This window comes from Nannospalax galili, unplaced genomic scaffold, assembly GCF_000622305.1.
Source record: "Nannospalax galili isolate Female #2095 unplaced genomic scaffold, S.galili_v1.0 scaffold324, whole genome shotgun sequence".
NCBI classification, from domain to species: Eukaryota; Metazoa; Chordata; class Mammalia; order Rodentia; family Spalacidae; genus Nannospalax; species Nannospalax galili.
In genome coordinates, this window is record NW_008353027.1 from 2,076,736 (window position 1) to 2,096,005 (window position 19,270).

The 19,270-nt window shown below is 39.5% G+C and overlaps 1 pseudogene; it reads left to right on the top strand.

Moving 5' to 3' along the window:
- The first annotated feature begins 18,409 nt into the window (after positions 1–18,409).
- LOC115067197 lies at positions 18,410–18,556 on the top strand (annotated as a pseudogene).
- The last annotated feature ends 714 nt before the right edge of the window (positions 18,557–19,270 follow it).

Here is a 19,270-nt window from a genome sequence, read left to right on the forward strand (position 1 = left end):
CCCCGCTATTCACCCTGAGTCTTTCAGAGTCTCACAGAATACATTTGACTGAACTAAGTGCCAGTTGCTAAGATACCTAAAATAGGAACAATTATTTCTGTTGGATCTCAAGGGGATGAAAATAAATGATCAAGAATGAAAGTGCCCAGAAAATTAGTCATGTAGAAAATAATTATACAATGCTCTCTAAAACCAAAAAGGTATGTATTATCACAAGGAACCACTTGCTAAATCTCACCATCGCCACACTATACCTGCTTCTCTGCTCAACTATGAAAATGACAAATCAATTTCATTTTTAAAATAACCACTTTCTAATTGCCCAGAATGAGTTATAAATTCATGTCATACACACACACACACACACACACACACACACACACACACACATACACACACACACACACACAAACAAACAAACACGGGACAGTGGGACTGATAGAGGTTCAAGGCTGAGAGGATTCAAATATCTATCCAGGCTACCTCTTTCCTCACTGCTGTCCATACTTGATCCTAATGTTGGGTTTCGAGGAATGTATACTGATAATAGGCCACAAGGTAATGAATCAAGAGCTATATAGAAAATAGAAACTCAATAGATGACAAATGTAGCCATTTATAATCCAGCTTTGAGAATTAATAATGGCAGTAATTTCCCAAGTCTGGGTACATGCAACATATGGGGAAACATTGTCCAATAAGGTGTCATTCATTTACTCTTATCAAAGTAACCAAGGACTTATAGCTAAGCCCAAGTATACTTTCACAACAAACTTCTAGACACACATTCCTCTTCTTTCCCCATACATATTTCCTATTATAATAGACATTCACGTGTTACTTTTCTTGTGCTCAAGTTCATGTAGTATATTCTTATACCTAGAATATTCTTTCCAAACTTAACTTGATAGACTCCTACTTATCAAGAGTTAGCTCAAGCGTGACCTCTTGCATATACCCTTCCCAGTTCCTGGTTACCATTACATACTCAGTCTTGGGTAAAAGGTGTTATTTTTCCTAGTTTTGTTTTATTTTAAAACAGGATCTGGCCATGTTGCTCAGGCTAGATTCAAATGCCTAGGCACCCATGTCAGCCTCCCAAGCAGCTAAAATTACAGGTGTGCAACACCATGTCTAAAACAGAAAGTAGCTCTAAGTAACTGCCCCAAGAGAGTCATAAAATAATAATTACTTCTTTGCATAATACCAAATTTTAGAAAATATTATATAAACAGTAGAAATAATTTGCTTCCTCTTCTAAAGTAGTCTGTGAAAAGGAACACTGGTGTGTAAAAGAGAAGCTTTGCAATGCAGAAGTAGTCACTATTTGTTTTAAAATTCAAGATTACATATCAAGTCATAATTCCTTCACTATGTAGAAGTAATAGAGTCCAGATGTAAAGCTTCTGGTGGCCTAAGTTTTTAGAGTCTACTTCAGTGTCCTTCACAGATGCTGACCTTCATATAAACAAAAACACGAATAGATGCTTTGGAAAGATCTTGTAGCTTCACTCAAATCTGAAGAAATCTGTCTAGGCTTTGCCTTCAGGTCTCTATTTCAAAAGTTCCACTACTCCTTGCTTGTGTTAGCTAGAGTTTTCATTATTCTTACAAAACAACTTAAGGGAGAAAAAGATTTATTCGGGTTCACATTCTCAAAGATTTCAGTGTATTGTGATGGGTATAATAGGACATAGCACAGCAGCTTGCATCATAGCGGCCGAGAAGGAGGAAGAGAAAAAGACACAGAGAATGCCTGCACTGCTGGCTCCTATACACCCTTTTATCCGATCTGGACCCCAGCCTGGGGGACAATGATGTCCATATTCAGGGTGTTTCCCCTTTCGTTAATTATTTCTGGGAAAGTCTTCACAGTCACACCAAATGCATGTTTTAATCTTCTAGGGGTTTCTCAACCGATATAGCAATCAATATTGACCATAACACTACCTCAACCCCAGATTTAGTCTTTAGATTCTTCTTTATTTCCTTGTTCTAAAGCTATCATGATTGCACCGTACCTTAACCGCAGAGCCCAGTTTTTGGAACGTTCCATGTTGATTCAGAATCCGTGTTTCTCATACCTCCAAAGAGAGAATTCAAAAGATATCTAGAATGACAGATGGCAAATGGGTTCATTTGCTTCCTAAGTTTAAATTTAATATTGCTTTGCACATAGGCCTGCATGGTCCCCTTGTATTTATCTACCACTTCTGGCTCTTACAATCGTTCTGCTCTCTCTTCTGAAATGATCCTCGAGCCTTGGGAGAAGAAAGTGTGATATATGTATCTCATTCAGGGCTGAGCACTCCCAAGTCTCTTATTCTCTGCACATTACCCAGTTGTGGGTTTCTGTGTTAATCATCATCTACTGTAAGAAGAAGCTTCTTGGTGAGAACTGGGTATAAAAATAAGTCACTGAGAGTCTGTTTAAAACTCACAAAATAGTAGTGGTAGGTTCTCTCCTATGGCCTGTGACCTGTCTAGTCACAGGCTCTTGGCCCTGATAACAGTGCCAGGTATGGGTTCCATCTTGTGAAGGGGGCCTTAAAGACAATCAGAAGGTGGTTGAGTACTCCCAGAATATTTGTACCACATTGTACCAGTGGTCAGTCTTACAAGACCAGTTGTTATCGTAGCTTACAGAATTCACAGCTGGGAAAGGTTGATGATTACTTTTCTCTTCCCTTAGATAAATACAAGTAGACCATGCTGTCCAGACACAACAGGGCAGTTGTGCGTATGAACCCACAGCACTTGTGACAACATGCACAAGACTTAAGCTCAAGCCAGACAAAATACCAGCATGGGTTGGGGAGGTGAGCAGGAAGCCCCAGCCCTAGCTAGGAATTATTGGCAATTGATAGCTGCTGGTAAATGAGAATCAGTTTTCTTTAAGGGTATGATGCCAACTCTGTTAGCCAGGCTCCAGAGGTAGACTCATATCCAAGATCATTTGGGGAACATAATTTGGCTTCCGTAAGCACTTAAAACAATAACAGAAAATATGCAGTCAGGGGAAGTAAGGTTAGGGTGAAGGTGGAGGAGGGGATTTGAATATGAAATTCTCAAAGAATTGATAAAATTTTTCTTTGGTCTTTTTGAGACAGGGTCTCTCTGTAGCTTCAGCTATCCTGGAACTCACTATGTAGACCAGGATGGCCTTGAACTCACAGAGATCTGCCTACCTCTGCCTCCCAAGTGATGGGACTAAAGGCGTGCACCACCACGTCCAGCCGATAAAATATTTTTAAATGATGGTCTGCCTAGGTTACAAATAAAAAGAAACTGTCTCCTCAGCATAAATAATTTGAAAAGCACTGATATAAAAACAGCTAAGACATCTTAACATGCTATCCTTTGATAACGCTGGAGGCAAGAACAGTCACACTCTCTAGACAGCAATCTATGTATACTATACAGTAGAGAATGATACATGTACTACAATATCGCCTGGATTCTCTAAAACTCACTGTTAGCCTGTCTCAGGTTTTAGGAGTCTCAAATTTAGATCTTTAACTCAAGAAGACCTTGTGAATATCCTCTTCTATTTGGCTATTGTGATAAAGCTGGTAATAAAGTTGAGTATTAAAATCCCAAGATCTATAGCAAAAAGAGCTATGCCCCAAATCATTACTGGCTCAAAGCTAAAGACCAAATCTACTGCTAAGATCTTTCATGGTGTTTAAGTTACTTCAGGAAGAATAAAACATCAAATTATTAAGTAATCAAAGAATTGATATATAACCTAACTATTCCTTATGTAGATTTTAGTATGGTAAAACTCGGTTTAAAAGCTGCAGTTTATAAGAGCTGGCATAAGAAACTGATGGAACAATAATGCTGGGCAAATAACTACCATAAACAGGAACTAGGGAACAAGGGTCCATTGAACCATATGGAATATAAAACATATCTTTACCTATTTCTCTCTTTCTATATCCCCAACCTCATTCCTAAAATGATTTCATGTAGCTCACATAAGCATATATAATCCAATAGAATGGCTTAAAACTAAGTGTATTTTATTTAAAAAATAAAACAAGGGAATGGAAACTAAAGTTAGAAAAGAACTTGTGCCCCGTGAAGACAAGAGCCAGGGCTGCGCTGTCCTCCACTGCACACCAGCTCTTATCACACTGCAGATGTTAGACTCTCAAGATAAAGGTAAGGATAGCCTCCATGCACAGGTAACATACGTGACTGATGGAAGACTGACACCTTTGATATGCTTGGCTACCAATGCAAGACATAATCATGTTTAATTAAGATTCATTTTGTCCATAGGCAGTAACTTCCAGGTGCTCAGAGAAATCAATACATTTCTTCTACAGATCACCCCAGAGCAGACACTGTATCATGTGGCAGTTCAACTCCTTATATTGGAAGACAAGAAACATGATACTCAATCCAGTTACTCCCTAGCCCACTAGTTTTATTGAGGCTCAGTTGACAAATACAAATTATATACCTTCGCACAATAACCCTCAAGGCAAGCTGAGTTACATACTACCCAAGCACAACCTAGTAAACTAGATACCAAAGGGACAAAAGAAATATCGTTTGGTGAAAATTCTTTCATTATTTGGCTAAATCCAGACATAAAATCTGAGTGTCTAGTGCCAGTCTTCACATACTAAAGTCTTCCACCTGTTTTAGGAAATACAATTTTTGGATCATATTCACACCTATTTGTTTCTTACTGACTGTGGGTTCCAAGACTGGAGCAGAATTACGTAGTTCCCACAAAAAGCCTTTGATGCACAAAACTAAAGATGCTTAGAATCTGACCCATTATAGAAAACAGTTGTCAGCCTCTGGTTTAATGTATATATGACTGCAACTATTAGTTCTCTGAAAATGAGTTTGGAAACCAGAGTTCAAAGTCATGTTTACAGGAAGCATCTTCAGAAAGCTGTATCATCGGTTTAGGACAGAACTATACGACTTGATGACTGTGGAACTGTATTGTTAGAGCTGTGTACTGAGAGTCTCTGCTTCAGGCAGTCATTCAATGTTTAATCCTTTTACTCTGCGTATATTCAAATTTAGTTTATGATTAAATCTCCCAGTTAAATGTCTAATCCCTGTTTCATACTGTGGAATTAAATCCAAGTGACCAATGGACCTGAAGATATAAAAGAAGAGACTTTGCTAAAACACAGAGTCCAACAGTCAGGAAAGCATGTAAACAGTTCTGACAGGTAAGCTTGAGGTGATTAATTAGATTTGTCACAGCTCTGTGATTTACCAAACACGGGATGAACTTCACAGAGTCAGGGTAAATACAAATAAAGCCTTAAATTGTTGTTATTTTTATAACAGTCCATATTATTTAGGATAACAGTTAAGCCTCAATATCTTGGTGGCTCAGCGCAAAAGAAATTTATTTCTCTCCCATAAAACAGAGCAATGTAGATGTTCTTGGTCAATGAATGACCTTGCACATCATATCTACCCACCAGAATCCTTCTATAAATGCAGGAGTATACACATGAGAAGGTCCGTGACTGAAAATGGTTTACATCATTTCCACACAACCACATGTAACTAAAAAGGAGTCTAGGAAATGTAGTCTAGACATGAGTTCAAACTATGAATACTTCATCAATCTCTTCTATACTCATTGTCAAAATGTAAAATCTAACTCAGATTCACTCTGCTGATATGAAATGTGCAAGCATTTTTCCAGGGAATTAAATAAAAAACATCTCTAGAACATACTAATCTCATGAAAGGATGAAATCTTAACTATAGCGACTCTAGATATTTCACCCAAAAAGGGGGTAATGTGAAAAGGTGAACCCCCCCCAAGTGAACAACGCAGAATATGCTCGTAGCTGTCTGCTTTCATATTTTACAGCTGGCCTTCTATCTAGTCTCAGAATTTATCACTTTAGTGAATTGTAGCAGAGCTGGTAGATCTGCCACTAGTGAATCAAAGTGAAAAACTATGATCTCCAACAAATGAGCCCTGGGACCCCTGAAACTATCTCTTTTATACTGCCCAAGACTCACAGACCCTGCCAGCTTAATAGAGACACTCTTTGCTCTGGCTGCTGTGCTCTTTGTAATTAATCGAACTTTAATGTCTCAACAAGGTCCTAAGCAGATTACTGCAGTCTTATCTTCTAGTGTCAGCATATCTGTTTACTTACTTCAGCCTAACAAAATGCTTAGGTTCCTCTGATGGATCAGAGCCAGGCTTGTTGTAGGCTCAATGATACATTATGAAAATATATCACTATGGCACTGCCAGGGTTCCCTTGGATGGTGCTGGGTAGACCCTATCATGTTAGATGAGACTTCTGCCAAGTCCAGCAGTGTGGAAGCAGGAAGTAGATAGCCCAGACCTTCTTCAGCGGTGAAGATTTCTCTTTCCATGAGAACTACGTTGACCACTGAATTTCAGACTCAACCTCAAAAGGAATTGAGGAAGCATCAGAAAGCAGAACACATTTATTCATCTTCACCTTTAACCCAATACCTTTTGCTATTTCAATTTTTTAATGAAGCAGAGACCATTTACACTGAATATACTTCATACCCCTTCTCAAGCTTCTAACCCAGCCCAAATCCCATGAGTTTAGGATAGCTCAGTTCCATTCTTCTTTTCTCATGGGCTCCTGACCCCTGTCATTGCTAATCTGCTAGATGTTTCGCCTAGAATATCTCTGAATTACTTCATGCCCAACTTGCTAACTTCTTCCCATGTTATACCCTACTAAACCTTAATTTAACCAGAGTATCACTTTTGAAGTTACTTAGCCTTATAACAAAACTCAGATTTTGCTTCGCTTTTGTCTTTTTGTATTCCAGCAGCCACCAAGCTACACTAATCTTTCTGAATCAATCACAGTGCTAAACTGCAAAAAGGTCAATTAACTTTAGATAATTTGAGCCAGGGTTCATTCAATAATATTCGATAACTTCAAGGACATCTCATAAGGCCAAAAGGTGTGACCAGAGCATCAAAGACAATGCCCATAACTGCTGCAGTACCCATCCTAACCTTATTCAACCATCACCAGCACAGTGCCCAATCATGACAGCTTGTACACATACTTAGAGAATGCTGGGCCCTGGATGCTGCCTCTGTCTGACATAGATACAGATCACTCTGCAAATACTTCTGATACCACCCCCTACATTACACTCTTGTCTTCGGACCACTAATATTCAGTCTAACGTCTTGATGGAGTTTGCATTCCAACTTTGAGCTACCAGAGCACTGCAAATGCAGTAAAGAGGTGCACACACTATGCCTCTCCAGCAGGTACTGATCATTACCACACATTCTAATTCCCTGTCTTCTATAAATCACTTTCTTAGAAATCCTTCTCTGAACTCCATTCTTGCCAGTACGGTGGAAATAGTGCTCTCCACCTTTTTGTCTGAAACTGAGAATGATTCTAGGTATTGGTCACATCTTTGCCAGAGTTACGTTCATGTGATACTGAATCTGGGACAGGAAGCAGAAATTATGAAATTAGACCACTGAAGATTTAAAAGCTACTAATCTTTAAAATGTACCAGTACATTATCTGGTCATGTCAACTACCTGCTAGATGTAGAGTGCAGAATAGGCAGCACCCAAGGAGGTAGTGCTACAAGATATGAAGAGAAATTCTCCATGAAGTTGGTAGTTAAGGTCGCCTCTTTCTATTTTGTGCCATGTCCTTAATGAGAGGGGTGAGCCAAAGTACAGCTGAGTCTTCCAAAAGGCATGGAGTGAACTCCACTTTATCAGAGGAGGTGCCTTCTGCCCAAAGCCTTCACTTAGGCAAATAGCTTCACTAAGTCCCACAACGTGGTTTCCTGACTATTTACAAAACCCAAGGTCTAATCAGGCAGTGGCTGGGTTGGGCCAGGCCAGGTCTATGGCCCCAAGGCTTTCTCCAGCGTTAAAAAAGATGATGTAACCATAGTGAAAAGAGAGCTGATGCCTTGTTACACTGTGGAGGTGCCGCCCTGCTCTCCAGATGTTCCATCATCTTTTAAAAATATTTTTTATTTATTATTTTTATTTTATGTGTGTGTGTATGGCCTGCATGTAAGTACGTATACCCATGTCATGCAGTGCTCACGGAGATCAGAAGAGGGCATCGGATCACCTGGAACTAGACTTATGGACGTTAGCTGCCATGTAGGTACTGGAATTTGAATCCCAGTCCCCTGCAAGAGCAGCCTCTGAGCCATTTCTTCAGCCTCCAGCCATTCCAACTTCTTTTTGTTTTTGTTTTATGTGTATGAGTGTATTGCCTGTATGTAGGTAGGTGCACCATGTCATGCAGTGTCCATGGAGGTCAGAAGAGAGCATCGGATCCCCTGGAACTGGAGTTATGGATGGTTGTTAGCCACCATGTGGGTACTAAGAATTGAACCCGGGTCCTCTACAAGAGCAGCCAGTGCTCTTAATTGTTGAACCGTCTCTCCTACCCCAGTTCAAATTCTTATTGCATGAGCTCAATAAGCTCCTATCTGGCCAGCACTGCTCTTGTACATAATTGAGATTCCTATTGAATAAAAGGCAATAAGACTGATGGATGTCCAGAAATCATCTTATGATTCATTGGAATGTCTTCCATTCTTTTCCAGGTGCTTTGCCTAGATTAGATCATTTTGGATCTTTGCAATAGGCTTGCAATTAACCTGCTAGTTCCCCTGCCTTCTCCTTCATAAACCACACTATATTTGAAGCTGAAGCATATCCTCAGTCCCTTAGCACAATGCCTGACATATACTCGGTAGGTAATCTGCACACATTTGCTGCAGGTAGAAGACAAATAAGTGGAAATACAATTAGCTGAAGAATCAGAAAACGGTGCATTGACTTCCACTTGGCATGTCCACCTCTGTAAGCTGCAGGAAATAGCTCTGTAACTGTTTCTCAGTTTTAGGGCTTTTAAATCTGTAAAAAACAAAAGCTTTTTGTTGCGTCCTGATAAGAAGTACATGCAAACGTCTTTTAAAAACTACAAGTACTATTTTGGTTATCCATGTAAGAAATTGCATGGAACACCAAATTAAGTTGACACATAAAATAACAGTAATTTAGAAAACATTACTTGGTGTAAAACTCTTCTATCAAAATATAATAGAAATAGTATTGAAATATATTATAAGTATAATCACTATTTAATTTTCAATGCTGGGACATGACCAGAAGACAGCAGAAATACTATTTGCTACTTATTTTGTCATAACATAATATTTTATCCATAATTGCATGGTCAATATTTGCTCAGTAATTATATAGCTTTTCACACAGTTTCCTGAGCCCAATACAATAAGGGAAAAGCAGTTCTCTTGATTCTCCCAGAGAATAGATTGGACAATGATACACCTTCTGGATGATCTTCTTTGTTGGTTTATTTAACCCTGAAAATTGCTCATATTTCAAACTTGTAAGAAGCTTTGGAGCATAGCTTTTATTTATGAATTAAAGGGGCTATCTTTTTTCCTGAAATTTCTTTCTACCTGCTCATAACCCCAAAATATAGGGCAGCATTTTTCAAGAAAAATACTAGTGCCCAAATCTTTAAACTTATCAGGTAACTTGATAGAAGGTAGAGAACAGAGTACTGGCTACTGCAAATACCCAAATCCCAACATTCTCAAAAGACTTACATATTTATGGTTCTCAAAAGCCATCCCATGGTTCATGGACAAGGGTGCTCTAAGACCTCATTTCTTTATCTACTAGTTTTGCTCACTGGGGTATCATGAAGGGATGCCGGAGCCATCATGTACTTTGGGGCTTAACATCTGCATATCAAGAAAACCAAGTCACTTCAGAAAAGCACTTCAAGATTCAAAATATTTCCAATCTGAAATGTATCATCACTGTCAACATATGGCAGGTTGAATGTTGTGTATGTATGTGTGTGTGGAGAAACTTACTAGTCTTGAATTTAGGAACCCATATGTTCAACTGGAGGCACTTTAAGAATTCAAGAACCGAAATAACTAAAATAGGATTAATAAAATTGAAATGTTTGAGGAAGGGGAGCTCAGAAAAGAAGAGAAAAGCATACTTCAAAACTTTTATCTGCACAGAGAGCTTTATGCACAGTAAGCTTGAATAAAAAGCAAAAGATTTAATTGCTTGAACTTAATTGGGAATACTATTGCAATTTTCTATACTCAGAGTAACTACATATTTTATTATCACCCTAAGTGCTTCTATTTATGAGATGGCAAGCTAAAACAATTAAATATTGGCTAAAAATGCAGCTAAATGGAATATATGATGCCATTTTCATTGTTGAAAGAAGAGCAAATAACCTGTATACCACTTATGACTGATAATAGAATAGCCTTCATATAAAAAAGAACAAATTGGTATTCGTCTCAGAACTACTTATAAGTTTCAATGATACACATTGAAGATCTGTGCTTCAAACAGCCTTTAACGCAATTAACAGTAGAATTAAAGTCACATACCAGGCAAGAACCACCTGAATTCCTGTAGTCTTTTACTACTCAGACTTTGCCTGTTTCCAAAGGGAAATGTGGCCAAGAAGGACTGTGTGTGTACCTCCATAAGCATACGTGTGGGATGAGAGGAAGGAAGAGGTATTACTTGTACTTGTGAACCGACCATAAGGAAAGAAAGACAATCTAATGATTTGTAGAACTTTTGTTTTATTGGGCAGGTGAGATGATTCAATGGGTAAAGGTGCTTGCCACCAAGCATGATGACCTGAATTTGATCCCCAGAACCCACATGAGAGAAGAAAACCAGCTCCTACAAGTTGTTATCTGACCTCCACATGTGCACACATGCATAGAGAGAGAGGAGAGAGAGAATAAACAAAAGCAAAAAGTGTTTTAAGAGTTTTGTTTTACTAAAAGCTTTTGTAACATGGAAATTAGCTCTGAAATTAATAAGAGAACACATACAATACCATAGCAGAGAGTCGGGCATATGGTAGATCATTCATGCACTCATTCAACCAATACTTACATGGCAATATTTATTACTATTTATTACTTCATTAATTCACTTAAGAAAATCTTATGTGGCACCTACTATGGACCAGATGCTAAATGGGAATTTGAAACCTGAATAAATCTGCCACCTGGACTTTTAGAAAAGAAAAAAGAAATTATTAATCATTAAGGTCTCAGCTGTGGGTTTATTAAAGACCAAGGCGTTTATGGTGTTCTTCATATCCATCTCTGAAAGCAGGCTTTATGCAGATTAAAACTGATTCAGTGAAGACATTTCTACCCATAGCTAACACACGTGGAAATTTCCAGTTCTTTGTGTTAGTTCAGTGCTAGCACTGAAAAAGCTAGGAGAAATGGATGCTTAGCACGGAGTCACTGAAGACGGCTCTCAGGATGATATCCATGCTCCTTTCTTTAAGTTCAATTACTTTGAATTATTGATTGAGATATCAATTTTCTTTAGATAACAGGAAACCGAAATGGAGGTGTGATTTGAAGGCCCCCTTATAAGAAATATATTACCAGCTCAGTTAAGAGGCACCTGAAATGTAAAACTCTAATGTAGGAAATTTACTACATTGGGATAGAAATCCTGTTCTACACACATCCTTTTGACATTTCGATTATGGCACTTCTTACACATGGTTTATTAGACTTCCTTTTCTTCGTGAGAGCATATTTTGCTTCCTTCCCTATACCCAACATATAGCAAAGGACCAAGTGCATACAAAGCAATCAATAATGTAGTAGTAAATGAATAAATATATTATTTCCAATAATGCAACTCTTCCTGAAATGGCAGAGATCCAACCATGGATTCCAAGGACTGTGAATGATGTTTAGCCTGATACATCCTTTCTTTAACAGAGAGCTATGAACATACCTGTCAACATCAAACTGCCCTCAGGAAGGGGCATTTGATCAGTTTGGAGTCTCAAAAAAATTTCATTAAAGCCCCAGAGACTGGCAATATAACACATTAAAAAATTGTCTTTTCCTACAGAAGTTGAGGAGGGACATTGTCAATTACTTGTTCCTACTAGAATACAATCAGCACACAGCTCACTCTGAACGTTCAAGAATGCCCTGGAACTTTATCCACAAAATGCACCTCTGATTATTAAATCATTCCATTTGTAAAATGAGGTAATTTGTTCAGATTGCCTTAGAGTTAGACAAGTCTTAAAAAAGAGGGGCCAGCCCAGTCTAAAGTGCACCGTCCATCTCCTCTCCTGGTAAAAACTGGGATATTTCATTAAAAGAGAGCTTTTCATTCTGGATCCCAGAAACAACTTAAGCAATTTAATATTTAACTAAATTTAAAAAATAAAAAAATTAGTACCCAGTAGGTGTTATAGCAACAAATAATGTGAAAGATTGATCTGTGTTTGAGTGAAAAGACAGGAAAACAGAAGATTTTTTAAATTTTTTTATTGAGCTTTTGTAATTTTATACAACAGTTCTTAATCAAATTTAAACACCTCCTCCATCCATGCCCCCATACCCCCACCAGACCTCATGTATTCTGCCATACACACTATAAGTCCCATCCAGTCAAACATTTGTATCCAGATGTCCTTCAGTGTAAATTTGTCCACCAGAATCTAGTCAGCCCATCTAGAGATCATATGTAAGGCATGTTCCCCCTCATCCAGCATCAGTCTCCAACAGTTCTGTCTAGAGTTGGCCTGCCACCCATTTCTCTCCTCCCCTCTGGGCCCTAGTTTAATTGAGTTGGCATGGGTCCTGTGCTCGAAGCCACTTTTGCCACAAATTCACATGTGCAAGCTTCCAAGGAAGCCTCTGCTTCCCTGTGGTCATGAACCAGCTCTGGCTCTTACAATCTTTCTGCCCCCTCTTCCGGAAGCAAAGGTCCCCGAGCCTTATGTGGGTGAGGTACAGTATAGGAGTCCCATCCAAGGACACACACTCTGCAGTCTCTTATTCTTTAAAACTTGGCCAGTTGTGGCCTTCTGTGTGCATTCCACTCTGTTGTATACAGAAGCTTCACTGGTGAGAGTTGAGGGGTGATTAGTTTTCCCTCTACCCTTTGTTCTGCTGTGTTCCATGAGCCTTCGGTTTAGAGGCTCAACTGTAGATGTGTCACCTAGTACTTGGCGTCACTCAGCCATCATTCTCTGTTTCCAGCCAGTTGTGGAACTCTGCAGTAGCCTTCATCTGATGCAGAAAGAAGCTTTTTTGATGAGTGGTATACCGTATGCATGTCTATAAATGCAAGGCTAAATATTTAGCATGTGATAAGAAACTTCATTTATATAGAGATATGAAAGAGGGTTTTTTCTAGGATCTATATTCTCTCCTGCCATGTGTATTTGGCTGAGTTTACAGTGCTACCCAGGAGTTTCTTCCCATCAAGAGGACTTTAAGTCCAATTAGATAGCTGTTGATTGCCCCCCAGATAACAGTGCCACTACTACACTGATTGAGGTAGCTTGTCATGCTGATCATTATGGTTATTAGAGTTTAGGACTGGGTTGGACCATTGATTGCTTTTCTCTCTTGACAATTTGCATATTATCATTTAGCATTATGACAGCTAAACTTTAGGTAGAAGGCCTCCAGGTCAGATCCCCTTCCTCAGGTCAGTTCGTATTCCTCAGGTCAGTTCCCACTCCTCAGGTCGGTTCCCACTCCTCAGGTCGGTTCCCACTCCTCAGGTCGGTTCCTACTCCTCAGGTCGGTTCCCATTCCATTGCTCCAAGGCCAGGAAAATAGAGGTTTGAGCACAAAAATAAAGAGAGAGAATAAATACATAAATATTTAAATGGAGTAAAAATGCATTAATTATTAAAAGATATCACCTCAATATTTACCTGTCCGCTTTTAAAGATATTTCAAGATATCTTAAAAGATAAAGAAAAAGATAAAATTATTGCTTTAAGATGAAATTGATAAAGGCTTAAAATAAAGTGTATTCTATGATGTTTTATCACAGGGGAACAATATTCAGTTCTTCAGGATAAATCATAATTCTCACTGCCCTTTTTCTAAATAATAATGCTGACATGTGCCCTGGTTTATCGATTTTATGCAACACACTAATTCCTTTTATAATGAATATTTTCTTTACCTCTTTACAATATTTTACTTCCCAAATTGTTCCAGGACAGTTATTTCACAGCCTTTGTTAAGTCAATCATCAATACTTATTGCAGAACATTAGGCAGATGTACTATAGTCATTCGTTTTTTCTTGTATGCTGTCTCTTAACGTCAAAATTGCTTCATTTCTCACATGATTTTCCATGCTTCTACCTCTAACCTTCCCAAGTGCCCCAATGTATCTGTGCAGTGCCTCTCAACTTTATTTTCCATAGGGTTTTTATTAGCACATATGAATTGGACAAATGGGTTTCATACATATGTGTAATGTACTTTGATCGTATTCATCTCCGCTGGAGCTCTTTCTGTAGTTCATTTGGTCTCTCATGTCAGATTAAAAATCAGCCTCCCACTCCCAAATTCCACCCAGACAAGTGCTTCAGGCTCCTTGGAGTCCGTCTTCCACACCCTTGAGTATGGCTGCTCTGAAAGCAGCTTACAGCCTTCCTGGGATCTACCTGCCTATTTACATCTTCTTTCTGCTCTTGGCCTCTTTCCAGGTCATTCTTGTAAAGAATTTTCCCCAGATGCTTCTCAGACATGTTCCACAGAGGTGCATTTTTGGGGTCCAGGAATGTATGAGAATGTCTTCATTCTACCTTGTATCTGGTTTGCATGTAAAATTGAAAATGGAATTCATTTTATCCTCATGGTTCCAGAGGCATTTTGCCATGATCTCCCGGTCTACCATGAGTGATTAAAGATAGCTTAGTGGGTAAGAGTACTTGCTGAGCAAGTCTGAGAACCTGTGTTTAGATCCCCAGCACCCATGTAGCAAAACCCAGGCATTGCCTCAAGTGTACCTATAATGACAACATTGGTGGGGCAGGAGCAGGAGGTTTGTTGGCTGCCAGCCTAGCTCCAGGTTCATGAAAGACTCTCTATCAATAAGGGAATAAGACTGTGATAGGGCAGGACATCTAACATCCTCTTCCGGCCTCTGAGAGCTTGCCCCACAGGCACATATCCATACACCACACACACATTCAAAGAAAGAAAAGGAAGGAAGGAAGGTGACACTAATCCAGAACACCCTTCCACTCAAAACTCCATGCAAGTTATTCAAAACCACTCTCCGTTTTCCTCTATTTCACCTCAGATCATTTCAGTGGAACTTCCTTTGTCACCACTCAGATTTTAAAATGACCAGAAAGGTCCTTCCATGGGATAAGCCAAAGCTGTTTCATTTCATTCGACAGTATAATAATCTTAATCTTAATAATTTCTCTTCATGTTAATTGACATTGCCAAATGCTTTAATCTCCTTACACTATTTTGGTCTTCTGTAATAAAACTATCTCCATGTTTACCTCCCAGTTTACCTTCATGTACCTCCAGTTGACTAGCCCTCATCCTCAATCTCTTTTCCAGTCCTTGCTCTTCTAACTTCTGACTATTGACTTGACCTCTTCCCCCTCAGGTGAGAGTATGATGGTCAGTGGCTCAGTACTTGACAAGATCCGGAATCACATAGAAGACCCACTTCTCAGTCTACCTATGAGTGATTATTTAGAGTAGGTTAGACTCTTGGCATGCCTGTGAAGGATTAGATTGATTAGTTCATTGAGGTGGGAAGATTCACCTTAAAGGAGGGCAGTGTCATGCCCTGGCCTTAGGTACTAAACTTCTTAAGAAGGAAGAAGCTGGTTGAATGAGGGCAATCATGGTCAACTGCTTCCTGACTGCAGATGCAATGTGATAAGCAGCCTCAAGCTCCTACCACCATGACTTCCCCATCGTGATGGACTGTACCCTCAAACTGTGAGCCAAAATGAATCATTTCTCTCCATACTTGCTTTTGTAAGGATATTTTATCATAGCAACAGGAAAAGCAACGAATACAGGTGATAAGTCTCATATGTTGATGGATCTGGCGGTGATCTCCAATCTCATATGTTCAGCTGCCTCTGCAATGCTGTCACCTGAAACTCTAAGGAACATCATACGATTGCAAGGTCTAAAGAACTCTTGATTTCCTACATCACGGCTGCTTGCTCTACAGGTCTTTAGCACCTGAGTGAATGCCAATACCATCCACCCAAATCCTCAGTGCCAAACTAGGTACCATCTTTGACTCTATGCTTTTCCTTGCATTCAGCATCTAATGAATAAGTAAATCCTACTTGTTCTATTCACAAAATATGCCCGATGTGCATTTCCAGCTGAAACTACCATCTCTTCTCATTATTCCCTTAGCCCCCTCCCTCTCCTGGGCTCTCTTACCCTTAGTTTCTGGTAGGATTGGCAAGTGGCAGTAAATGGTAGGTTGAAAAACAGGCTCCACTTCTCGCTGGAGAGCTTCAGCTTCTGGCTCCATATCCCCACCCAATTCTTGGGTAACAACCCCACATTGTTGCTAATTTGGGAATCACCTCTGCCTCCTGTTTGACTTCTTCTTCCAGCGTCGGTAAAAATCTCCCTTGTGGAATTACCCATATTCAAGAGTCTAGGCTGGTAACCTGTTTCCAAGTAGGATTTGAACTAAAACCAGTTCCCTTTTCTTATGGCCTTTCCTTCACTGCATGGTACATGAAAGTAGAAACTGGAGTGCCTAGAACATGACCCAACTTACACTGGGTACTCAATATGTATTTTAAAGTAAGAAAATGTTTACGTATTTCTCCAGAGCAATAAGTCTTTGGAATTTTACACAGCTAAAAATATAACTATGATAAAAATCAGAATGTAATGAAGCTCGTCTGAAATTTTTACAGCTTTACCTAGGATCTGGAGTAACTAGGATAAAGCCATCAAAATAAAAATTGAAAACAAATTAAAAATAAATAAACAAAAACAAGCAAAGGGCTCAAATGACCTGAGTGTAAAGACATTGCTTTCTGAAGGTCATTTCATTCATTAATTTGGGTACTAGCTTCAATTTATTTTTTAAAGTTTATTTTATCCATAAAATACATGCTTTCATTAAACGCATCATTACTTTTATGAACCTTGTAATCAATCTCATTTTCCCCTCCTAAACAAGAAAAACAAATAAGACAGACACAAACATTTATATTGATGAGCTTTAAAAAGTATGTGGGAGATGGCTTCAGGGAAAAGGAGTTAGAGATAGCTTTACGATAAAAATCTACATTTAGGACAGAACTTAGACTATTTCACAGCTGAGACTATTTCACAGCTGAGAAAATACTAAACCCAAAGTCAAAGAGACCTGGACCAGGACTTGTATGAAATAAGAACAGATGAGTGATTAAGGGTTACAAGGTACTAAATTCTTCAACAAAGAAAACTGTAATCATAGAATTTTCCATTTTCTTAAATGTAGAGGTTTTTTAAAGATACAAAACAGATATGCTACTGCCATAGCATTCATGCCGCTGTTGCTCCAGGGGGCATATCTTGTCAAGCTAGCCATTGTTGTAGCTCAAAACATTCACAAATGGGCAAGTCTTCATAGAGCCTGCCAGCACTATGAAAATCAGCTAGTAGTGAGCCTCCAGGTCATAGCAGCTTGATTTCACCATGTTCTGCGATTCAAGCATATGGTAGCCACTGGTGCGATCGTGATGACATTGTGGGAGTAACCAGCCACTTTCCAGTTGGATTTCAGGCCTGCTCCTCAAGAGTCTATATCTGGTACTGTTATCGGGGCCAAGAACCTGTGGCTAGATAGATTATAGACCCTAGGGGAGAACCTGCTACTATTCTACTAAGTGATATAGTACTAAATTGACTTAAAATGACATCATTCTGCCCATAGATTAGTGCATCTCTCAACCCTGAGCAGTGATCTTTTTGCAGTGGATGGCAATTAACACAGAGACCCACAACTAGTCGATATGCAGAAAATGAGAGACTACAGAGCGCCCAGCCCTAAATGGGACATCTATTTCATACACCTCCCTCCCTCCTTCAGAGTTCACCTCAGAAGAGGAGGCAGAAGATGTACAAGCCAGAAGTTGTGAATGGCTACAGTGAAACAATGTTTTCCAGACACAGCAGGGAAGCCGCACATACGAACTCACAGGAGTTGTTACAGCATATACAAGACCTCCACAAACTCAAGTTAGACAAAATCCTAGCATGGAGAGTAGAAGTGGGCAAGAACCTCCAGACCCAGCTAAGGAGCTATTGGCAACTGATAACTTCTGGGAAAGAGAGTTGGTTTAAGACTGTGATCCCTAGAAGGTCAACCATGCTCCAGGAGATGGCCCCACAACTGACAGTATTTGGGCAACACAAATTGGACTTCATGGGCTTTGAGAGAGATAGACACACAGAGAGAGGACATGAAGTCGGGTTGGTGGGGACAGGGTGATGGATCTGGGGGGAGTTGGGGGAGGCTAAGGTGAATACTGTACAAACTTCTCATACTTACTTGGCAGAGAAGATACCGAGATGGTTTTTCCACGGTGAGGTCATCCATTGCACTCTGGATGTGCTAAGCCCTCTCCAAATGTGGAACCTCAACTGCAAAGTTTGTGGTACTGGGGGACTACTTTCTCATTTCGTCTCTTAAAAAAAAATACCTTGTGTGAAATTCTCAAATAATTAATATAAATATTATTTTTTTAAAAACATATTGGGATTCGAAGGCTATCTGGTTACACCTGCTTTACAGTTTGGTTCTGTTTGATACACATGAGGATTTTTTTTCATTTTGTTTGTTTCTTTAAGTCGAATCTGTTGCCAATATTTGAAATCAAGCAACTTCTCCTGAAAACCTAGAGTCTCACATCACTGAGACTCCAGCAGAGTCAGTCATCCCCACCTGAGCCGTGGATGCCCCTTAGATCCACACACCTCTCAGGGGCCCCACATACACCTCTCAGGGGCCACACACACACACCTCTCAGGGGCCCCATACTTTTATTCTTCCTCTTATTCCTTCAGCGTCTCTGACTTAAACCTCCTGCCTGACCCACTATAGGTTCACACTTATGTCCACCACAGGAGAACAGCTCGTTTCACTTTCTGCTTATTTGAAAAGTCTTATAAATTCAAGTCACAATTACTTTTACTTTCACTTTACACTAAGGCAATGCCTAGGATAAATTTTTTAGACTATAGATAGCATAGTTGGTGACAGCCTCAGAATGAGGAGCCAGGGCAGCAAGGGGAACTTCCACGTACCTCTTCCTCTGGGATACAAGTCCTCCTCTGATCACCCTGGCACCCTACTCATTGCCTCTGGCAGCATCATAATATTTCTTTACATCACTTGTCCAAAT